Source organism: Lagopus muta, chromosome 5, assembly GCF_023343835.1.
Source record: "Lagopus muta isolate bLagMut1 chromosome 5, bLagMut1 primary, whole genome shotgun sequence".
NCBI classification, from domain to species: domain Eukaryota; kingdom Metazoa; phylum Chordata; class Aves; order Galliformes; family Phasianidae; genus Lagopus; species Lagopus muta.
In genome coordinates, this window is record NC_064437.1 from 46,116,060 (window position 1) to 46,124,812 (window position 8,753).

Below are 8,753 nucleotides of genomic sequence, written 5' to 3' on the forward strand. Positions count from 1 at the left end.
GAAACAAAGCTACCCTGAGGAACCAGAAGCTCTGGGAAAAAAAGCTTTGTCTATTTGGATTGAGCAGTTTCCAGTTTTGGGCTAATGCTCATCACAGGAGAATTTGAACTGATAGCATCACTGGTTCTCTCTTTGGAATTTTATATAACTAGAACATATGTCTGATATTAAAGCTTTCTTAAATAATGAATTTACTATTTGTGAGATGAGTCACTGGTCCATACATGGAAAATGGGGTCATTAAAGGCACTTTGGAACAGCTGTTAAAATTACTGTTATAATGCAAGAGACTGGAATTACAGCTAAGACCTCATGTACGAATATAACAATTATGCCTCAGAAAGCATAAGATGCAGCTTACAGATAACAATGCCTGTAAGGATTACTGAGCATATTTAGTCTGCCCTCCTGCACTTTGCAGATTGCAATTATAGATTTTTCTTCCCTATGCAGTAATCTACAGGAGCATAAGTTTTCTTTCTCACACTTTGCTCATTCTGCCATTACCAAGCTGTCTAGTGATATCTTGTATGCAATATAAATTCACAGATAAATGAAAGGAGAAGAATCAACTCGAAAGGAACTGAAAAGGGATGTTCTTCATTTCTCAGAGAAAGCAACTGTTACACTGCTGGCTCTTTTTTTGAAGTTGAGACCACATTTGGACATCACCACAGTTACAGTGGAAAAAAAAATGAAAGCAATAGTCTGTCTTTTGTGGGTACTTTGTTTGATTCAGCATTTACAAAAACTTAGCAATTGTTATGTCAGTTTGTTTAGAGAGAGTATTACCCTAACTAGCAATGTTACAGACTTGAAAGCTTCCTAAAAATTCTGAAAAGGAGAGATTAATTCCCTAGCTTTTGTTTCAGTCTGCCAAGAAATACATAAGCAAAGTTTTAAATATAGTATTCCTCCTCTATCAATCTGCAGTTTTAGCAATCAAAAATGGTAATCAAAGGAAAAAGAAAAAAAAAAGAGGTGCTACTGTAGCTGACTCTCAGCATGCCTTTGCTGTAGAAGCCAGTTTCTGTATGTGTTGTTGAGAGTGCAATCAGCTGACTGGTATGTAGAAGATCATCACTGTTGGGGAAAAAAAGGATGTGTACTTTTTCACATAAAGACCAATAGATGCTATTTTGCAAAGCATGTAAGCAGATCTTGGCTAGCTGAAATAATCCAGTCACTTTCAGTAACCTTGCTGCGTAGTGTTTACAAGGTTTGTGCATCTTCACATCTTTGTGCAACTTTCTACATGCCATGAAACCCACTACTTCAGATATAACTGGCCATAGCAACATTTGCACTGTAGGTGTCTCTCAGCACTACAGTCTTTCAAAATATAAAGATGAGGTACTTCAACACTTAAATATAGGAATAACAGATGAATCTGAGGTGCAATTACTACACTATACAACATTTAATAGACAATTAAATAGTCTGCCCATTTCTGCACAGATATTCCTCAGAAAAATAATCCAACCTCAGTGATAGAGACGTGAGAATTTTTATTTAGAAATGTAATTAATGTTGGGTCCCATCAGAAGTTTAAGAAGCCAATACGAAGTCTGTACGATGCATGATTTTCTCTTAAAAAGCGTTGTCACCATGCCCACACACCAGCACTCCATTTAAGAAAAAATACTTTGAGTTTTGTACTCAAAAGTGCAGGTGAGGGTCAGTACATTTTACACTATGTAAAGTTTAACTAGGCTCTTTTGTGCATTTGGAGGAGACACTAAAATACCACGCAAGATGCAATGACTGAAAATTACCTGGGCTGCTGTACCTGACTCTCCCTTTTTTGTTTCAGTAGGAAGTAATGGAGAAAGTATTTTGTCTTAGACCTAACTGACAAAGTAAGATCTACTGCAGAGTGCTCTGTAAAGCAAACCAGTTGACTGTTAACGTGGACCCTCATAGAGTGCTTTTCTTATCCTTTTTTTTTTTAACCTGCAGATGTCCTAGACCATAGCCATCCAGGAAGCAAGCTCTCTGAATTGGATTCCTCCTCCCTTAGGAGATTTAGGGATCCTAAACTACATCAGCTGCTCCTATCTTCAGATTTCTTCTCTAGATATAGAGAACTGTGACAGGTACTGGCAGTTGTTTGTTCTATGATCTGACTCAGAGGCTACTATCTTTTTTAGGCAGGTATCCATTTTCAGCCATGTACTTGCAAAATGCTGTGACAAATTCCTATAAATTTGCTGTTTAAAGCTTTAATGCAATTCCCTAAGTAACCTCACATCTTCTCTGGGTAAGAAAAATAGATTTGTGTCGTTCTATCACCATCATTGTTCTCACAATTGATGTTGAATCTAGCAACTTATATTTATCGAGAATAAATAGCATGAATTTAATGAATAAAAGCATGCACTGCATTTCATCAGGCATCTTGTACACAAGGACTCTCCTGCTTCAACTGAGCAGACCCACGCAATGCAAACAGTGCATCCCCTCTGCCTACCTACACCACACTGAAAAAAAGCTTCATCAGCCCAAATAGATGTGCTAAGCCCCTGTAATTGCAAAGACAAGGCATGTTATGACAATAAAGATTTCTCAAGTCTTTATCAACCTAGCGTTGGTTTAAATATTTGGAGAGTTTAAAGGGTTTCTGTTGAGATCTCAAAAGTTGTGCTGAATCACAAAAGCTCCCTATCTTTAGTCTTACTAGAGATAGTGAAATAATCAACCTAAAGTAAAAGCTTTTCTCTGGTGTGCTTGGTTCCACAAACACAAAGCGTGCAGTCATCTGAATAGTTCACTTGTCCTTTCTTAAACAGGTCTCCATCCCACAGTCAGTGGTTATAATCCTTTCTTTCTAGCAAGCCTGTACATGCAGAAGGGGAGTGGGAAAAGAGTGAAAAAATAGCCAGTAGAAGCACATTTACTTCTTTGCATACAGCTCAGTTTTAAACAAAGCGGATTAATTAAACTGCAAAGAAGCAGCTTGGTGCTTTGGGTTTTTTTTGTTGTTCGATTTTTCTAGTTTGTTTTTTGTTGTTCCAAAGGGATTTTGTTCTACTTTTGAGAAGGAAATAAAGAAATGTAAACTTTTTAATGGGTTTCAGCCAAGTTCTCCAGCTACATTTCCACCACCAATCTCTCCCACAGTCTTTACCTTCACAGTGAGGAGGGTCCACTGCCCAGGCTAGCATGTCACACAAGTGGCACAGCAACTCTCTGCATGATCTCTTCTAATGGAAATATCTGACAGCTACCTGCTGCTGGATCCTGAGCCATGAGCTGATGTGGCCATGGGATGTTGGCGTGTTAACAAACACCTCACAGCAGGATTCACTGAATGCATATTGAATTCCTGCTGGTTTGTCTCTCCTGTTGGTCAACAAGTCAACATGAACACAGCACTGAGTTACAGCTCTTTCCCGCTTGGCCCTTTGTGCTAAAGCTGGCCTGACATCCATGTGAAGGCCTGCAAAGATACAAAAGGGAGAAACAAGGCCATTTGTTTGGCTGATGTCAGAGTAGCACAGCATTTCTTTTGGTAAGGCTGATCCAACGCAGCTCCCTCTCCTCATTTTGAAAATCTGTGAGGAGAAAGGTGCCATTCATTTCTGGGAGAAGTTGAGGGATTTGAAAAGCAGGGAGGGGAAGATCAGGTGGTGCAATGGGGTTTCACTCATTTCTTGGAATTGGTCAGTTCTACTCTTGTCCCATTCACATCTGTTAAATCCATATTTTTTTCTAAATATAAACGGCTGTAGATGGATCATCCACTTACTCAGGGATCTATTTTGCTAGCTCTGCATTTTCCTCTTCACTTTCACACATAAACACAATCCTACAGCAAATCTTTAACCAACCCTTGGTATCTCCTCTGTGGACAAGCCAATTTTGTTAAGAGTGGCACAGCATCCAGCCCAGCAATCCAAGACTGCCTATGTAGCATACTGTCTTCCCTCTAGTAGAAAGAGGAACTTGAACCCAAGTAAGATACTTTTTTTTTTTAATGTCAGTGACACCTGAATGTTTCTCTTCCTCTCTTAAGGAGTATGGTAGCTATCCTAGTTAGAATATTGCATGGAATAAAAACCTATTTCCTTCTGATTTCCTTCTTCAGTTTCAAAATCCAAAGCCAACTATCCTACAGCTGTCAGTCTACTGTGAGTAAGCTGTGTACTCTGCTTGAGGTCTGTTCACAATATGAAAGCAGCAGTCAAGTACTTCAGTACAAAATAAGAGACCTGACAGATTTGTAATCTTAACTCCAGTTTCAACTTTGTTTCTTTCCCAAGCATTACCTGCTTTGGAGCTTACTTGGTGAAACAGGGCCTAAGACCACTAAAACGCCCTTAACTCAGCTTTGCCCACTGATATGTTCACGCCAGACACTCTTGCAAAACCTCAGCCATGAGCTCTCAGCTTCACACAAGCAGAAGCAGAAACATGTAGGTGTAGAAACCTCAAAGTCAAACATGAAGCAAGGGAGGTGTTAACCACAAGCTGCGCTCTCTTTAGCAAGAGCACGTACGTTCCCAACAGGAGACTGGAGACAGCATGCACAAGAAATTATATGCTATAATATTTTGTACCTGCAGCCATCACCACATCAAACCCCAGGCTAACCCTAACAACTTGAGAAAGTCACTGGAGCAGTCAGTGGGTTGCTTTTCTAAACAGACCTTTTATACAGTAATGCAATTTCAGCTTTGGAGGGGAGGAAGAAAACAGTGTTCTCACATCAGTGTCTCAGTCAGATTATGTTTCATTCCTCCTGGTTCTTATCCAAAATTTGGCTTTGGTCCTTCACTCGGTGACACATGAATCCTAGCATCAAATGAGACAAAATCATGCTGAACAAGTTCATTCAAAAGTAGTGTGCAAAGATCAACAACAACAATGAACTAGGAAACTGATATATCAAATCCTGCTTGTTTTGAGCATGAGTTCATCTGTAGGTGCCCTCTGCCTGTTCCAAATGGCCACAAATGTGGCATTTGAAGAGCTGTTGTGTTGCATTTTAATGGTAGCTGATAGGATAACTGACTCTGTAACATTCTTTCACACATTAAAGCTCCTCTAGAAATACCATTAATACAAAAATTTAATTAGCATAATTCATTGCTGAAAAAAAATCCTAAAACCTGCCCTTGGAACAGGTTCCTATACTAAAAATAAGACAGAACCCCACACAGTCACGGCACAATTAATTTATTAGCGTATCTTGTGAGTCACTGGTTTTGATCCAGGGGACATGACAGTTTTGGCACTAGACCGATTTCAGAGCTACTCAGGCCCCTGTTAGTAGAAAGGGTTTTTAATAGGACTGAGTGGGCTGAACAAATGTTCCTTCTTGACGTGGGGAATTAAATATTTTCTTGAATAAGTAAAAACACAGCCCAAGCCCTTGCTCCAGGTCACAGTGCCTCATCCCACCGGGAGCAGTTCCAGGCTGGTTACCATCAGTGACCATTCTATTCCCATGCCCACATTTTCTAGCTGCAAGGAACTCCCAGAAAAGCAAGAAGATGTTACATATTGCACTGCAGTTCAGCTACTAATAACCTTCCTCTTATATACATAAATATGTGTCTTTAAGTGGTTGATGGATCACAACAGTTACTTCGGGGATGAAGAGTCTTCAGGATATTGGCTTCAGAAAATAAGGCAGACAGACATAAAGCAAACCCTGTTTTCCTATCCCTGAGACAGTAAATTCTCATGTTCCTAGTTCCTAACCAATCCCTCCACTAATACCTTTGAGGAACTGATTTGTTATTCTCTGCTACAGAGGTACAAGGATTACAGGAGTAACTGAAATCCTGTTCAGGTTCATAAATAGCTGCCCAATTAATTACAGCATGGAAACATAATTCTTATAAATCATCTGAAAAGCATTCAGCTACAGGAAATGGATAAATCTTTAATCCAGCTTCAACTGGCCAAAGCCTGGACTGGTGTCAAGACAGGGCTGATGAGAGTACCCATGTAGCCCCTAGAGGGCAGGAAGGCACTAGCACTGGGTCTGCCTTTGTAGAGCACCGGGGTATTCTTGTAGGAAGAGGGCTAACAGGAGCCATGTTAGGTGCTCCTTAGACACTCTATCTAACAAATGCTCCCCAGTCACAGAGGCACTGTTTTTCATTCAACCAACATGCACCACACTACTGCAGGAACTTGTCTTACAAAGCATCCCCATAGCGCATCGCAGATGCCAGTAACTGAACTATCAGTTCCTGGAAGGGAGGAATGGGCATTACCCTCAACCAGACAACGAATGCTGCTAAGGACTCATCAGGTACCCCCTGCCCAGAGCCACGTTCTGTTCCACAGATATACCTACAGCAGCTGGCTGTGCTTGAAGGGGCTGCTGCAGCTACCAGACACTGGGTGAATCAACCTTGGTTGGTTTTTACCTTGCTGTAGGAGGGTTGCCACTAAAACCACATCAGCAAGTTTAAAGCTAGCATACATACATAATACACACACAGCACTGAACAAACTTACAGCATTGCCTACTATTGAAAATACTGAAAGTAATCAGCAGATGGCACATCTTCCCCTCACAAATTGTTTTCAGTTCTGGTTACCAAAGCTTAAAGACCCAGCAGAAAGAGAAGGCGTGGAGAGACAGCTCGTATGTTATCAGGTACCTAGGCAGTTTGGAATGAAGAGAGACAGAGAAGTCACAGAAAAAATCATGAAAGTATAGCACGTAGTGTTTGAGCAGTACCTGGAGGGACAAGTACTAGTACTTTTAATTTGAACATTGATAGCAGTGCAAGTAATTAACATAAATGGTCCAAGAACAAGATTTCCCAGAAAAAAAGAAAAAGGCTGTTAAAACTTGTTCAGTACAAACGCACACGCACTGTGCTTTGACATGTCTGCTGCTGGCCAACGTTAGGTACAAAATACAACTCTGGAGTAGCTGAGTGCTGGTCTTCTGATCAGATAATTCCAGTAATCCCCTGTGGCAAAGCATGTGAGTTTGGTTTGGGCCACAAAGAGGAACAGTGATGTTCTGAACAGGTTAGGACAACTCACAAGCGTGTTTGCAGGTTTGCTTAGCACAAGTAAGTGTAAAACTAGGTGAGGTACTTCCTCCCTTCCTCCTAGCTCATTCAGGACTCACAGAATGTTAAGTACCGTGATTCTCACAGCTTTCATGGTGACAAAATACAGGGGAAATATTTTGAATTGGAACATGGGAATCACAGAATGCTGTGCCAGGTCTGTGTCTCACTTATGTTGCATAGGCATTTTTTCTAACTCCTGAATGGCAACAAGTTAAGTAGGCTTAGGGAAAAAACCTTCAATCCTTTCTATATTTCTAAGCCTGTTGGGGTTATGAGTATAAGCTAGAAGTTCAAACCAGGTTAAACTAGAGGCGTGACAGCACTGTGTTTGAGCTGATGTAGCATTCAGGCTTGGGGGAGGCTGAAAGTGAAAACTAAATCCCTCCCCATTTCCCAAACAGGTACTGTTACTGCCACTCTGGAATAGAGAGGTCTGTAACATAACTGTCCTCGGTTCTCCTCTTATTTTAACTCCTAAGAGAAAACCAGCTGTCTAGCCTGCAGCTTGTGCCTTAGGGACTCTCCGCCAGCAGCCATGGACAGCACAGGCAGCACGGAGCCAAGCACTGCACTGCAAGGACCAAGCCTAGCTCTTCAAATAGAGTCATCAACACAAGCACACTGCAGACATTCAGCCCTCAAGAAGGGGCACTAACAGATCAGGTCTGTCTCAAAGGGCAATTTGCAGGTGTTCTAACATTGCATGTTTCAAAGATTCCTTTAATTCTTTTTTAAAAAAAAGTTTCCACGTACAATTTTCAAAGTCCATTAGAGCACTTGTAAGCCAACTGTACAGTAATCACTGGAGAAGGTAAATTAACTGTTCAGTTTAGCAAAAATCAGACACCTATGCAGGTCAACACTTTTAGATTAAGCTGCTTTGTAGAAGAGAAATTAAAACTTCTGGCAGTCACTGCTTGTTTAACTCAAGGCAATTTCTAATACACTATCACTACTTGTCCTATCATATGACATAGCTAATCCACAGGTTGTGCTGTCTTCCATTCTTGCCTTGATAATTCCCAGGTACCAAACAGCTCAGTGCCATGAGTACAGACCTTGCAGTCAGCAGGCTAGTGTGTGACTGAGTGAATCCAAAACATGCACATTTGGCAAAAGTTCCACATGTCTCAGACTGTATTATTACTCCATGTTTGGAGCATTGGTTGTGCACCAAGGCTGCTCATGAACAGACCTGTCTTCTCTCTGGCTTGGCTACACGTATACAGAACACACCACTGTGAGCTGCACAACTGTTAACACACTTAGCTCTTCTGCTTTTGTATTTTTCTCCCTACTCAAAAATAATCAATTAACCTAGAAAGTAATTAAGGCCTCAGAGGAGGAAATTACGTCCCTTTGTTTGAATGAGAGAAGGAAGAAACTGAAGTGTTCAATAACACTTGTATTCTCTCAGTATTATTTATGTCCAGGTTGAGAAGGTCTGAACCTAAAACAGTAGTAGCTTGATGGCACTGCTTGCAGACCCTTAAGTCAAGCCAACCCAATTCCACTCAGATGAATGAAAAGAGAAACATAAAAAGAAGAGAGAAACTGTTGTACAAAGGCTGCATATACTCCAGGAATGCAGGAAACTGCCTTGCACCTCAAGAGAACTACTCACTCTAGTGTTTGTTTGGTGTCTACACTCCAGAGTATTTCCACGCTTCACAGGAGGACTATGAACACAGAGATACTAAAGGCTAA